Genomic DNA, 16554 nt, shown 5'->3' with positions numbered 1-16554 from the left:
TTGGGTGTATTAGCATTGAAAGTTAGTGATTAATTTGTCAGATTTGCATGTCAGATATTCTGATGGCAATGAGGGAAAGAGTCTTCATGAGCATCTCTATCTGCTAACACCAGCAAGAAAGGTAACCAGTGTAGCTATATTTTTGATTTGGGGTGTGATGGTACTCCTTACATGCTTCTGTTAGTATAGACTCCCACGGGGTTTTGAGATATTAACACACTTGCATCTATTTCTACTGAGGAAAGGTATTAGGAACGCACAGTAGGCAATCAACAGTAGCACTTCTTTATAACTAAAATGGGTTACACCAAGATGAAAATTTGGTAATACATAGTATCTTACATAAAAATAGTGCCAGAAACAAAGAGACAAATCATAACTGTACATTTCCTCCACTTAAATCATCACTGTGGAGATGAGAAAGAGTTCTGGTAGCTGAAGGTTCTCTGAAAACCAATTAAATTCTAGCAAAAGAGGTTTTTCTAATATAACTTATGAAAATTTCAAACTGGATATAGTGCAGACGCTATAATTTCAGCCTCTTAGACCTCTCTAGGGTAAGATGAGAGCTTTTTGTGGGACTAAAGCATGGACATCTGGCAACTGGGAAGTCTCCAGGGAAGTCCATGCCTTGGGGATAATTTTTAATCATTATAGCCAGCATTAGAAGTTCCTTAACATTTATATTTCAGGAACATTCCTTTCTCTTCTCTTTGTTTCAAATGCCTCTTTTTCCTGTTAAATAAGGAACTAATATTTATCTAAAGTGTCTTTTAACTTCCCAAATTTTTGTATTATTCAGTGTCTGAAGCTTACTGTATTTTATGGCATTTATTTATTTATTTATTTAATTTTATTTATTTATTTATTTATTGGGGGTTTTGTTTGTTTGTTTGTGTAACCATTACTGCTCCTTTAATTTGCTGTACCTCTGTATCAAATCTTTTAAAAGGGTGTGGGTGGGGATGGGAGAGTCTGCAGGTGTTGTGGCAGTGGTGATCAAAAAGCAACAACAAAATCCCAGTGCTGGAATGTTTTTAAAATGAGACCAAAATGGAATGAAATTTATGTCAACAACTCCTTCCTCTCACACCGTGTTTGGATCCTTCCTTCCCCTAGTTGTGCATGTTTCTTGCCCCACTAACCAGTTTGTTAGTCAAATACTTTCACTTAAACCTCCCTTTTAGGGATTGATTTTGCCCTGATCAGAGCTCCCTGTCAAATTTTGTTTTGGGGGCCTTAGGGGTCTCAGCTTTATTCACTATATTTGGATGGAAATATGGCCACAGTTTTTTTCTACTCCGTGGAAATGAGGGTACTGTGCACAGTTGTGGATATGCAGGTTTAGCCCTGTTGGATGACTCTCCAGAGAAAGTGAGTGTGTGTGGGATGTGAGCACTCTGTTGGTTCCTTGGATGTTACAGAGGGTCTATAGCTGACACCTACTGAGGCAATATTCAGCAATGCTCGTGTTCCTCATACAGGACAAGAAAGGGCAGGTGCTTACTGTGAGCCAGCCAGGGTTATAGAAATCCCAGGAAACAGGCAGGTACATGTTTGAGATATTTTCATGTTTGAGACTTGTCTCTAACTAGGAGGTTGTATAGGGAGATCTATAGGAGAAATCGGAGTTGCTGTGTGCCCTATGGGCCCAAGATATAGGATGGGTGGTGGCTTGATCAGATCAATGAGAAACTCCTGAGAGCGTTTTATCCCACACCCCACTTGCCTTTTCTCCATGCCCCCAGTTTCTGGGGCTCTGGATTTCTGAGACCAAGAGAATAATTTGTTCTTACCTTTGAAGCCAGTGTGGCCCGACCTGGTATCTGTGGAACATCAGGAGTTTTTTTTTTCCTCTGTGAGCCCCTCGGTCCTCAGGTCCAGGGTGATGGATTTCTGAGACTCAGAGGATGCTGTGGCCCTAGCTTCCAAGCCAATATGTCTTGGCCTATTCTCCGTGGAGTTTCAGAACCTTTTTGTTTTCCTCCACGTGTTCCTCAGTCCCTAGAGCCAGGGCTCTGAATTTCTGAGCCTAAGAGAATGCTGTGGCCCAGTCAGAACTGGACCTGCCTGGCCTCTGTGGAGCTTCAGAGCATTAGCTTCTTCCAGAAGTGCCCTGATCCCCCTGGGGATTATAATTTGGATCCTAGGGCTGAAGGAACCTGTGGCCCCAGCATTCTAGCATGGTCTTCACCCTCTGTATCTACTCATGGTTATAAGGTCAACCAGGTGTTCCTTTGAGGTCCAGTTCTCTTGTTTATGGACACATTTTTGGGACACCTCATGAGGCATGATTTCCAGGTGCTACATATGGCGGGTGAATTTTCTCCCCATAATTGTTACAATTTTATGGCATTTAAAATAATGTATATTAAATTGAGATGCTGCCTTATCAATTTTACTTAACATTTGCTGAAAAAAAATATGACTATAGTGTCTTCATTTATATCTAATGAGCTAGGTTTCTGTCACTGGGTTTTTGTTACACAATGAGTTCTACTTGCAAATTGTTTCCTCTTCCGTCTTTTCGATATTTTTAGCCATACCATTCTACTCTTTCTATTGAACTGTGTGTAGAGCTGAAACTGTACTTTATAACACAACAAATATCTTTGTCATAGAACAAAAATATATATTAATAAATCTAAATAGTGTCGTAATCACATAATAACCTTAGATGTTGATTTATTCTATGATATTTACCTGTTTAAGTGCATTGCAATTTTACTACTCGAAACTGCTTTCTTCATTTACATGTGCATGCGAATTTTATTAGTTGGCATCAAACCAGTTACAAATTGGAAATAATCTGAATATAATAATTCAGTAAGCTGGGTAGAAAATAGTTTGTTAATTTCATGCTACTTCATATGTAAATCAGTGCAGAATAAATCAGTGAATGTAGGCCACATGAAATAATAAATATTCCTATTGTAACTCAACATCTTACATTATTGTTTCATTTTACTTAAGTTAGTGTCTAATTTTCTTAAATTAATTAATGCTCTTGTGATTTTTATGAAGTTGGTAGTGTCTTAGTGTATATATTGGTAATGCTATTATTTAGTGTCTATTATTTTGAGTTCGCTTTATAATAAATTCTTTCATATGTTTTAATTTTCATAAGCAATTAGGACCTTCCTCTGTCTCCTTTGAAATTCTTTACAAAGTTGGCTGCATTTCATGAACCTCCATAAATGATCAATTCATATGATCCTGCCTCAGTTTCCTTGAATAAAAACATATATAAATAAACGTATGAACACTAAAGCATAATACCTTAAAATTTTTGACAAATTTATGCAGCATGTAGGGTTAAAACAAAGAGCTAGCCACAGTAGATGTAGAAAATACGCAAATATGTTTAAAAGGTATATAAAGAAGCAAATTAGTAAATCATTTTGTTTGAAAAGATGAACTCAAATAGTCTCATTTCCAGTAGACGTGTTGTCTTGCAATTCACTGTAAGACTTAAACTGATATCATTTTACCTAATGGTGTATAGACAAATATATCTTTATGCTTTAGTTTTGTTCCTGTAGATTCAGTTCATATCAAAATGTACATCACACTGTAGTTTGTAGGTTGCAAGCTATAAATGAAACATTTCTTTGTTAAAGGAATGCTTTTGCTTCTACATTTTCAGACTTAAAGCATGTTTTGTTTATTATTATATTTATGTAAAAGTATTAATATCTAATGTTTACTATAGTTAAGAAAACATTCAAATAAATATTTTCTAAAAGTATTTTTAGGTTAGTAGACTAGGAATCAGTAGCAGGTTATTGTTCATTTCTGAGAAAATCCATAACGTTTGAGCATCAAAGGAAACTTGCTTTGACACTAATTGTTGGTTTAATTATTTATGGGATAAACTGATATTTGATTTAAGGAATTCTTCATATGGAATTTAAAAGTTTGTAGAGAGATAACAAAGAAGTAATGGATGCTTAAATAGGAAATGCACTGGTTCTGTTATGAGATGATAACAGGAGATTACAAATAAAGGAAAAGGGACAGCAAAGAAGTACCACTTATAACATATGAACATAATAAATAGCAAAACACTTCATATGAATCACAAAATTCTGTCAAGACAGCAAAATTAATATTAACAGATCCAACTGACCTCTTTTGAAATATTTACTATCTTTTAAATTTATTTTTAAAACTTCCTATTACCTAGTTTAAGTTCTATAATAGCACTTATCAGAAAACACAAGTTATTCTTCTAATGTGTTTGCCGGTTTATGAAATGGTATATTTCACAATGGACTCAATAACCACTTCATGAATAGAGTTTATGAGAAGATAAATGCTTGAACATATTCCTTCTGATGGGGTTATGTTACTTAATGGAGTAAGGCTAGAAAAGATTAAATTGTTAACGACACAGTTGGTGGTTCCCTGCACCTATTTTTCACTCAGTGCTATTTTGAGAGGCCTGAACCTGTGAAAGCATCTGTGCTGCTTATACCTAGGTGACAATCTTCTTCCAAGGTGTGAAGAATTAGAGGGCTTTCTGTTTTGTGTTATTTAATTCCACAAAATAATGCCTATTTGAAAAAATATAGTACTGTGTTAAATATCTATTATGTTTGATATGGAGAAGTAATTTGGCTTCAAATAAATTCTGATCAAATATTTCCTTTAGGCAGAAAGTATTTAAATTGCAGAAAGAAATAGAAGGTAGTCTTAAGAAATCATGAGTTGCTGATGTACATCATCGTGGAAAGGAATTTGCTGCACTAACCACATGACCTATGTTCAATTCTTAAAACTCACCTACAGGTATAAAGAAGTAACTCCACACAGTTGTCCTCTAATCTTGAAGTGAATGTCATGGGAATATGTGCCTGGACTCATGTACACATTTTAATCACACAATCATCATCACCATCATCATCATTTTCTTCATTGTCATCTTCATCATAATCATAATTATTACTCTACCTGGTAACAAGCTTATATTTGTACTATAACATAAGTAAGAATTATGATATGTTCAGAGATTTTATAATAGTTTTACAATATTAAAAAGATGAACAAACAATCATTTTTATTACAGATCATGATCCTCACCTTCATTTTAAATTTTACACAGAATTGCACATATGATTGCCATGCAATGTTCTGTCAGTGAATCTGTTGAGAAGGATTTTTATTCTGTCAATATAAAAATATGAAATGGTTTGAGTTTAATTATTATAAAATCCATAAATGCACTTGTAGAAATATGTAGAAAGACAACCATTGTCAGCTAATTTGCAAATGAGACAATGTATGTGTCTCTCATGAAATATGTGATACTTTGGAGCTGTTCAGAAAGCTCTTACAACTCTTTATTCCCGTAGGCGGTCAAGAGTACCAATTGTCTGTCTCCATTCCTACCACCTAAACTTACTTATCTCACTGAAGGAAAACTAGGTATTTAAAATGTTTTATCACATGATTCTGAGTATCTAACAACGTGTTTCAAAATTTTTTAAAGCATGAATTACTTCATTTCTATATTTAGGCCTATTTTATTATTTAATGGGTTTTATTATGTGTAAATTAATTAGCCAGTGATACTTAATTTGTTATAAAGAAAGAAATAACATTATACATTCTGTTCTGTACCCAAATCCCATGAGGTGGGGAGCTGGATTCTCAGAAGTGTGGATAATCCTGAGAGTCCAGGGGAGATGGCAACTTCTGCTGACATTCTTGACCCAAGAGAGGCCTGCCTAGTGCCCTCTGCATGCAGGAACCTAGGAGCAATCAGGGGCAGTACTGTTCCAGTTTCTGCCTGAAGCTGGAGCTGAACTGGTCCCACTGCTTTCTGTACAAAGATCCAGCTAAAAGAAAATAGGTATGTAGAATGCTGATACAGAGTCATATAGGAGGCTCAAGCCACTGCCAGAGACAGCAAGACAAGCTAACAGCAGAGACAACCTGATGGTGAGAGGCAAGAGCAGGAAGCTAAGCAACAGAAAACAAGAATACTTGGCATCAACAGAGCCCAGTTTTCCCACCAAAACAAATACTAGATATCCAAGCACACAAGAAAAGCAAAATTTGGATTTAAAATCACATCTCATGATAATGATAGAGGACTTTAAGAAGTAAAAGGTAACTCCTTAAAGAAATACAGGACAATGAAGGTAAACAAGTAGAAGCCATTAAAGAGGAAACACAAAAATACCTTAAAGAATTAAAGAAAAACACAACCAAACAGTTGAAGGAATTGAAGAAAACCATTCAGGATTTAAAAATGTAAATAGGAACAATAAAGAAATCACAAAATGAAACAACACTGAAGACAGAAAACCTAGGAAAGAGATCAGGAGTCATAGATGCAATACACAAGAACAAAGCAAGAATTTCAAGGATGGAAAAGACCATAGAAAACATTGACACAAATGTCAAAGAAAATGTAAAATACAAAGAGCCCCTAACCCAAAACATCCAAGAAATCCAAGACACAATGAGAAGAAAAAAAGCTAAGGATAATAGATATAGAAGAGAGCAAAGTCTCCCAAATTAAAGGGCCAGTAAATATCATCAACAAAATTATAGAAGTAAACTTCCCTAACCTACAAAACGAGATGCCCATAAACAAACAGGAAGCCTACAGAACTCCAAATATATTGGGCCAGAAAAGAAATTCCTCCTGTCACATAATAGTCAAAATATCAAACATACAAAACAAAAAAAATATCAAAAGCAGTAAGGGAAAAAGGTCAAGTAACATATAAAGGCAAACTTATCAAAATTATACCTGATTTCTCACCAGGGACTATGAAAGCCAGAAGATCCTGGACAGATGGCATACAGACCCTAAGAGAACACAAATGCCAGCCTAGGCTACTATATACAGCAAAACTCTTAATTAGCATAGATGGAAAAACCAAGATATTCCATGAAAAATCCAAATTCATACAATATCTTTGCACAAATCCAGCCCTATAAAGGATAACAGACGGGAAACTCCAACACAAGGAGGGAAACTATATCCCTCTTATATCCCTCTTAAATCCCTCTTATATACCTCTCTTCTTCATAGAGTTAGAAAAAGCAATTTGCAAATTCATTTGGAATAACAGAAAAACAAGGATAGTGAAAACTATCCTAAACATTAAAAAACCTTCTGGGGGAATCACAATTTCTGATCTCAAGTTGTATTGCAAAGCAATAGTGATAAAAACTGTATGTTATTTGTACTGAGACGGGTACCTATATCAATGGAATAAAATTAAAGACTCAGAAATGATCCCACACAACTACAGTCATTTGGTCTTTGACAAGGAGCTAAAATCATCCAGTGGAAACAAAGATAGCATTTTCAACAAATGGTGCTGGTTCAACTGGAGATCAGCAGGTAGAATAATATAAATCAAACCACCCTATACAAAGCTTAAGTCCAAGTCGATCAAGGACCTCCACATCAAACCAGATATACTCTATCTAATAGAAGAAACAGTGGGGAAGAAGATCAAGAATCGACAAATGGGACCTCATAAAACTACAGAGCAGGCACTTTAAAGCAAAAGGACACCATCAGATTGGGAAAAGATCTTTACAGTCCTACATCTGATAGAGGACTAATATCCAACATACACAAAGAACTCACAAAGTTAGACTACAAGTAGGCAAATAACCCTATTTAAAAAATGGGATACAGAGCTAAACAAAAAATTCTCAGCTGAGGAATATTGAATGGCTGAGAAGTACCTAAAGAAATGTTCAACTTCCTTAGTCATTAGGGAAATGCAAATCAAAAGGACACTGAGATTTCACCTCACACCGGTCAGAATAAGGTAAAAAACTAAGGCAATAACAGATGCTGTTGAGAATGTGGAGAAAGAAGAACACTTCTCCATGGTTGGTGGGGTTGCAAGCTCCTACACACATTCTGGTAATCCGTCTGGAGTTTCCTCAGAAAATTGGACATTGTACTACCTGAACCCAGCTATACGACTCCTGGGCATATACACAAATGATGCTCTAACATATAACAAGGACACATGGTCCACTATGTTCATAGAAACCTTTTTTATAATAGTCAGAAGCTAGAAAGAGCCCAGATGTCCTTCAACAGAGGAATGGATACAGAAAATGTGGTATTTCTGCACAGGGGTGTATTAACTCATCTGTCAAAAACCATGACTTCATGAAATTCATAGGCAAATGGATTCAACTAGGTAATATCAACCTGAGTGAGGTATCCCACTGACAAAAGAAACACGTGGTATGCACTCACTGATAAGTGGATATTAGCATAAAACCTTGAATTACCCAAGACACAATCCACAGACCACATAAAGCTCAAGAAGAAGGAAAACCAAATTGCAGTTGTTTCAGTCCTTCTTAAAAGTGGGAACAAAAATATTTATAGGAGGAGATATAGACACAAAGTTTGGAGAAGAGACTGAAAAAAATGGCCATTCAGAGCCTGCCCCACCTGGGTATCCAGCCTGCATATGTATGTATATATACAGCCACCAAACCTAGAATATTGATGAAACCAAGAAATGCATCCTGAGAAGAGCCTGCTATAGCTTCTCCTGAGAGGCTCGGTCATAGCATGACAAATATAGAGGGGAACACTAGCAGCAAATCATTGAACTACGAATGTGGTCTCCTTTGGAGGAGTTAGAGAAAGGACTGAAGGAGCTCAAGGGGCTTGCAACCCCATATGAACAACAATACCAACCAACCAGAGCTCCAAGGAATAAACCACCATCCAAAGAGTACACATGGATAGTCCGATGGGTCCAGGTACATGTTTAGCAGATGATGGAATTGTTGGGCACCAATGGGAGGAGAAGCTCTCAGTCGTTCCAAGGCTGGACCCCCAGTGTAGGAGAATGTCATGGCAGGGAGGCAGGAAAGGGAGTGTTTGGGGAAGGGGAACCCCCTTATAGAAGAATGGCTAGGGGGAATGAGATAGGGGGCTTATGGATAGGAAACTGGGAAGGGGAATAACATTTGAAATGTAAATAAGAAATATCCAAGAAAAAAAAAGAAAAAAGAATTATAGGTTCTGCTTAGGCTACTTGTCAGTATCTCATTGTTTTACTACTTACAATTATGACAAAACAGGTTGGCCTATGATGACTATAGTTATAGAAAGTTTCAAATATTTTTGACCAAGACTGAATATGGTCACAACTTGATAAAGCAAACAAACTAATCTCTCTCTCTCTCTCTCTCTCTCTCTCTCTCTCTCTCTCTCTCTCTCTCTGTGTGTGTGTGTGTGTGTGTCTGTGCATTTGTGTGTTTGTGTGTGTGTGTGTGTCTTTCAGAGAGATAGAAAGAGATTAAGTAGAAGGTTTTATTTAGATTTCTATATATCAATATTATTTAAATCTTTTACATTAAGAGTTAGTCAGTATATCTCTTACATATGGTTCAGGAAATATGATCCACAATGGAGTCCTACCAAAAGAGAGCTAAATTCGTATAACTTCAGTACACCATGCAAAAAAAAATAACCAGATTATAATACCAGAACTCAACCTCAAAAAAGTTATCTTTCACTGTCAATCCCTGAACATTTCAGCTACTGTCTATGTCATGCCACATTCTTGTGACACATATGTGCTATCCACACCAATCTAACTCATAAAGAGGCCAAATGTTGGCCTGGGCAATAACTAGTGCACTACTTAGTATAACAGGAGAATTCTCAAAGCAGCATACAGAAATACACAATGACCATTAAAAACAACATCAGCCAAAATGTCCTTGAAACTCAAATGTTTATAACTTGATGTACTTAAGCAGTCAGTCATATTTTTAATATCATTGAATTAGAGTATGTCTTTGCCTCAAAAGATACAGCGAGGAAAACAATGTGGCAACAACCAAAAAAAAAAAAAAAACAAAAAACAAAAAAAACAAAAAAAAAAAAAAAAAAAAAAAAAAAAGGGGAATCCCCTAACGAATATGTTTCTCCTTCACAAATGGAGATACCTCACTGCATTGATTTGAAGAACTTGTAGTTTCTTCCTAGAGGAATACAAAGAAAATAATTCTGAGAAAACATGCCATAATTATTTATAGATAGAAGGTGCTGGACATAGCTTAGTAAACATTTTTCACAGTATTTAAATTAATGCTCATAAAAATTTCCCAGATCATGTTTCTTCTATATATTATAGTAATTTGAGCATTGTAGTTTGAAAGGCAAGAAATTTAGAAAATATCATGTAACCAGGTATGTGTCTTTTTGTTTCTTCTAATGTTCCCATGTAATATATAATTTATTTTAAGATCTAGCACTGTGAGTATTTATCCTATTGTTATTATGGTTGAACAATATTTCCCAATATTTTTAGACTAATAATGAAAATTATATGACCACTATGTGTCTTAAATATGTAATATGTTCTGTGCATGGAACATTTTATTCAAAAATAAGGCAATAGTTACAGAAGTTCTGTTGAAGAAATTTAGACTCACTATATTTAAAATTATGATGTTAAGTAAATAATTTTTAACATAGAACTAATCAAAATAAAACAACTTACTTAGTTTAATATTTATTTAATTTCATTTTTATGTACTTTGTAAAGCACATTGAATACATGCAGTTATGAAAAGAAATGGAAAACTACCTAATACCATCTACACTAAAACGTTACCCATGAATATATCTTGATACAAATAAAAATCTGATACTCCACTCTTTGCCATGGACAAAGAAAGCTAACTATGAAAGAAAAAAAAAAAACACAAGCTATGAGCTAACATCAGATTTGTTTTCTAACTCCTTTGAATATCTGTTGTATTGTCACATTCAGAGTACATAGTGAAATTTTCATTTTCACTTCCAAGGTCATTCCTGTTTAGATATGCCCTTCTCTTTGAAATGATTTTCAGAACAGAGGGTAAGGCAGTAGGAGTTTTCTGATTTGCACAGGTAGAGCATATTGTTATTCCGTTTATAGGAAATGAAAACTAACAAGCAGTTATGAGCAAAACAATGCATTGAGAAGTCTCATTGGCTCTTACTGTAAGAAACATGCACGGTATTGACTTAAATATTCATGTATGTCTTTAGTATTAGGAGGATAATTTTAAACAGTCGGATGTCTGTTCTTGCTTTTGTTTTTCTCTAAATTCTTTAAAGGGGAAAGTTCCATACCTCTGTTTTTGTTTTGTTTTTTTTTTCCTTAACTAATACGTAATCTCAACAGTGTCAAAATTTGTATCTGCATGCACACTCAAAAAACACCTTCGGTCTTGATTTATTATAAACAATTCTTAATAAGTTATTATTTTCATGCAATTTTAATTACAGAATTAGTTTTATGTCCTTTAAACCAAATCAACATCATCAGTAACTGTGTTTCTTCTAGAACTCTATTGTTCTTAGTTTTCATTTCACTAAAACACACATGCTCTAATGGAAACAAAATGACAATGCACTTAGTGGAACACATTTGTTTTCTTGCATATTTTAATTGGAATTGTATTTCTGTTGACTGATGGGAAGACAGAATAATATTGGTATTCATTGGAAATAGCAACAAGGTGTGAAAGTTATGACTATTTGGAGTTTGAAAGATTATAGTAGATACTCTTTTTGATTCTAGTTTGTTTTTCCTATGTGATACTGGAGTATGTCTGGAGGAGTTATTGAACCAGAATGAGCCAGTTATTTTATCATTAAATTAATTATATTCCTATGCTAATAAAGTTATAAAATTGAATGACATGTGAATATTGTCTTGCATATTATTAACTAATAGAAACTATTTTATTCTACAATTACACTGATAGATTAATACTCTCATTAAATATAAAGTATATTACTGAGCATTATAATTTATTTGATTTAAATGTTGATTTAAAAGCCAGTCAATTGGTTCTATTTCATCCACTCAGCTGTCTGATAGAGTCCTTGAGAGAAACTAGTATTATTGTTAGTGAATTTTTTAAGAGATCAGAGCTATTTATGTAACAGATGCTACACTGTATAACTGCAATCCTAATATTAAATCATGTTCTCTTTCACAGATATTTGGCAGATTTAAGCACTTTTTTTATTGCATAACAAACCAAGTGTTCAACAAAATCATTTGATACAATCCCCGAGCTTTGTAATTTGGGGAGGTCAGTGTCATTGCTTGCAAGCTAAAGGGGACACAAAAGCAGAAGTTTTAGGGTTCTGTTTAGAGGACATATCATTCATTTTGTAAGGCAAAAGAAAAGTCATTGTTCCTTTAAATACATTCATTTACTGTTGTTTTTTAAAGTCTCATTTTTTTCTTGTTATTTTATAGTATTGCATCACTATTATACTAGGAACATATATAAAAAATTAGACAAACACTAATGGCTAACTCTTCCTCTGGCAATACTAGCTTTCCACAGTGAACAGTAGGATCCCTAAACACAAACATCTCACTTCTCTGCTATTGTAAGTACCTAAGTTGTTCCCTACTCAAGCTGCAGATCAAGACTCCAAACATGGCCTCCAAGCTATGCACATACATTACCAACATACTCAATTTTTGCTGTCTTGGAAAGCAGAAGTAGGTCCTGTCAAGTGTTGGGAATCCTAAAATGTAGTCTGTGAATTAAAGAGTTGTTGGGTCCCAACCTTCAACTCTCTTGTCCTTTTCATCTTCATGAAAGGAATTACCAAAGACACAGAGAGCAGTGTAGAAATTAGAATTTTTCAGGGATTAAAGAGAGGTAGTCTCAAATGTAGTAGATGATGAACAAAAGGAACATTTTGTAATTTACAATTGAGATAGGCATTACATTAATTCTGGAGTATCTTGGTCAGTCACATTTTACTGAAGGTTTTGTTTTTTGTTTTTCTTTTTTATTGTTTTTTTCTGTGCACATAAATCAGAGAGTCACCTGTATTGAGTCTACTTAAAAGAAACAATAGATTGTGATCTTTCTTTAACAGAAATGATGCTAAGAAGCTAGAGATCATAAAGTTTAGATCATTGTCTAAAAGTTTTTACTTCCAATTCATAATGTCAAGCCTTCATCCAGTGGCAGATACTTGACTCAGATCCCACTCTTTTCAGCAATAACCGTCATTCAGTATTTGATTGTACCGACCAAGATGGCATTGGGTGATACCCTACCAAAATGAAAAATATCCAGAAATATTTAACTTGCTACCTAACAAATTTTTTTCTGATGATTGAATGAAATAAGGTACAAATAATACAAAGACATCAGAATACTCACAGCCTATCATGAGTAAACTCTGTCCTGTAGTAATGCTGTACAAGGTCTTCTGGGCACCCAACTACTGCTTTTTCTACATGTGCTGACTATATCTGCAATGGACAATGAATCTTCAGAGAACTATTTACCTGTACCTTTCCAAACCTATCCTACAGATAACATAATCTCTTCTTTCATTAAGCCTTTCTTGTTTAATCTTTCATCATTTAGATTCTTTCCACGTTTTAAAGATATCCTTTATTTAAATTTATAAACATGGTATTTTAAACCATTTTAAATTGAAAATTTATATAATATATTATGATTATATTTTTTCCTTACCACCTTCTTCCAACTCCTGCCCAAATTCTGACCCATCAAACTCTACCCCTTCTTTTTCTTTTTAGAAAATGAACAGAGAAATAAAAACAACAACAACAACAACAACAACCGCAACAACAACAACAGCAACAAAAACCAAAAAACAGAACTAAAAAGAATTAGCTGCAAAGTACAAAAAAAATTTAAAATACAGAAAACCCTTAAAATTCAAAATAAAATCCATAATATGCAAGCAAAAGTTCAATAATAACAAACTAATTAATACAAGAAAGAAAAACTCATAAAAACATCATTGAGTTCATTTTGTTTTGGTTATCAGTTGCTAGCCTGTGGGACCAGACAGATCATGTAATTTGTATATCCAATGAGACTCAATTGGATAAAAATGATTTTTCATTCGCAGTAGTTGAAAATTGGAAATAACTTCTTCATTAGAAGTGAGAGATTGTCCACTCCCCCTCTCAGTGCTAGGACCCCATCTAGCTTGAACTTGTGTAGACTCTGTGCAGGCTGCCATTGTCTCTATGAATTTATATGGGCAGTAGTCCTGTAGGATATGGAAGACAATATTTTCATGGTGTCATCCATGTCCTCTGGCTCTTCTGTTTTTTCTGCCTCTATATCACATACATCCCTGTGCTCTGAAGGGAGGCTATTTGTGAAGAAATTCCATTAACAATTAAGTGTTTTGACATCTCAAACTCTGTAAAATCATATTGTCCATTTGTCATTCTCTGCATTTGTTCTTATCTCTTCTAGTAAGATGCTTCTTTGGTAAGCTTCTAATCCAGGGGTATAGCAGAATATCTTTAGGGGTCAAATTGTTGTGTACTTTTAGCAGAACAGTAGAATTTGTTTTCCTCAAAGTCATTGGCATATCTTAGCTAGGAAACTTGACCACCCAAACAGTTTTAGACATAGGAATTACCTCATGAAGTGGGCCTTCAAACCTATAAAATAGTGTTTGGTTATAACGACAATGCTTATGCCACAATTTCACCATTTTATGAAACAGGTAAGCCAACATTGTAGACTGAGGGTATGTATTCTGGAGTGTTGTTTCCTTTCTCATCTGGTTGCAAGAACAGCATTTTACAGTACCACAAACACTAGTCAGATAGTCATAAAAGCTTGAGTAAGGCAACAACTCAATCTATCCATTTTCAGTGAGATATGTAAATGTTGTTATCAAGAATGCAACCCCACCACATATTAGGAGAGCACCCAATATCCTCAACAATAGTATGAGTTGTTTGCATGCTTCTGTCGGCCCTGTTGTCCAGCAACTTAATTATATAAAACCAATTCTTGGCACTGAGTGTATGTTTGGTGGTGAGAGATGCCTAGTTGAGGTTTTATCTCCCCAAATTATTTAGATGCTACGTTTAGATTTCCTTCATATATATATGTATGTGTATGTGAATGTCTATGATCTATATGCATATGATCTCTATATATTTATACATATATATATATATATGTATATATGATTTCAAGAAGTTTCTACATTTTTTTACCCATTGTACTGCAGAATGACATCTAAGTTGTTGCCAATCCCTGTTATGAATAGAGTAGAGCAAACATAGTTGAACAAGTACCTTTGTGGTTGGTACGTGTCCTCTAGTGGTATAGCTAGATCTTGTGGCAGATGGATTTCTGACTTCCTGAAGGAAAACCGCACTTATTTACATAATGTTTGTATAAGTTTGTACTCTTTTTTTGATATGTTATTTTTTCTCTTTTCATTTTTAATTGGATATTTTCTTTATCTACATTTCAAATATTATCCTCTTTCCTGGCTTTCCCTCTGAACCCACCTTATCACATCCCCCCACACCCTTCACCTGAACCCTTGCACCAGGCTGGACCAGAGATCTCCATGGAAGCCTCCAGTACAAAGGTCACCAAATGTGGCAACCATGAGGGGCTTGAAGAGTGACACAACTGCAAGAACAGATACTACAGGAAGGTGAGCCTGGCTCTTCCAACTCTTGAGATAAGCAACCTATCCTTCCCTGCTGTGCTTCCAGTCAGAGCCATCACCTGGATTTAAACAAGCTGAAGAGGCAACTGAAGCCTCCTGACCAGAGTTAATCTCTAGTGTTGGCACAAGGTCCCTCTAGCATCATTCTTAATCCCAACAGCCCACAAAGGGCATTGACAAAGACTCCCTAACGTAAGAAAACCTGGTAACAGCACTCACTTTAAAGCCACAGGGCAGTTGACAGTTCTTAAATCTGTGGGAAGGCTTAGCGTTTTAGAACTCTGTGAAATTCCCCAAAGCTGATAGGCCAAGGGAACATTCCCATTGGACAAAGCATTGCTCCTCTTTTCTGTCATGGACAATGTATCATCATATAAAAATAATCCCTCAGGCTAGGGAGAAAATGTGTCTTACTAAAATCCCATGGAATAAAAGTAACCACATAAAATGAGCCTCCTTATTTTGGAGGGAAGTCCTTCAGCTAATGCCAAGCATAGGCAATGACAATATTTATAGCCCAGGCTCCTTACACCCGAGTAGCTTCTCTCATCAAAAACAGAGACGCCCAAGAAGGAAAACCACCTTCCAGTGAATGTTTGCTGATCTTTGCCACAATTCAGCAATGCACAGCGCCATTTAAAATAGGACAGTCTGGCAGCAACACAGCTCCTGACCTCCCTCTGTCAGATGAGCTCAAAGATCAAGGGCCTAAAAACCACCCTATTTCAGATCTCACAGCCCTTACACAACTAATAAGGGCAATAAAATCCATCTGCCCACTGCTGCCTCCTTATGCTTTGGAGGAGACACTAAATAAATGGTGTACTCCTCCTGCCCATCCCTCTCCCACCCAAAAACAGGGCTCCCTCAAAAAAACAAAAGAGCTTCCATCTGCCTCTCCCCAATCTAATAAGAAACTAGAAGCCCCAAGTGCTTGAGCATTCATTGTTAATATCAACTCCAGTTGAACTAAACCACTCAACTGTTACCCATTGCAAGCGTCAGACTTAAAAGAACTCAGGCAGGGGTTGGAGATTTAGCTCAGT

This window comes from Rattus rattus, chromosome 11 (assembly GCF_011064425.1).
Source record: "Rattus rattus isolate New Zealand chromosome 11, Rrattus_CSIRO_v1, whole genome shotgun sequence".
Taxonomy (NCBI): domain Eukaryota; kingdom Metazoa; phylum Chordata; class Mammalia; order Rodentia; family Muridae; genus Rattus; species Rattus rattus.
Note: the sequence above shows the minus strand (reverse complement) of the source record.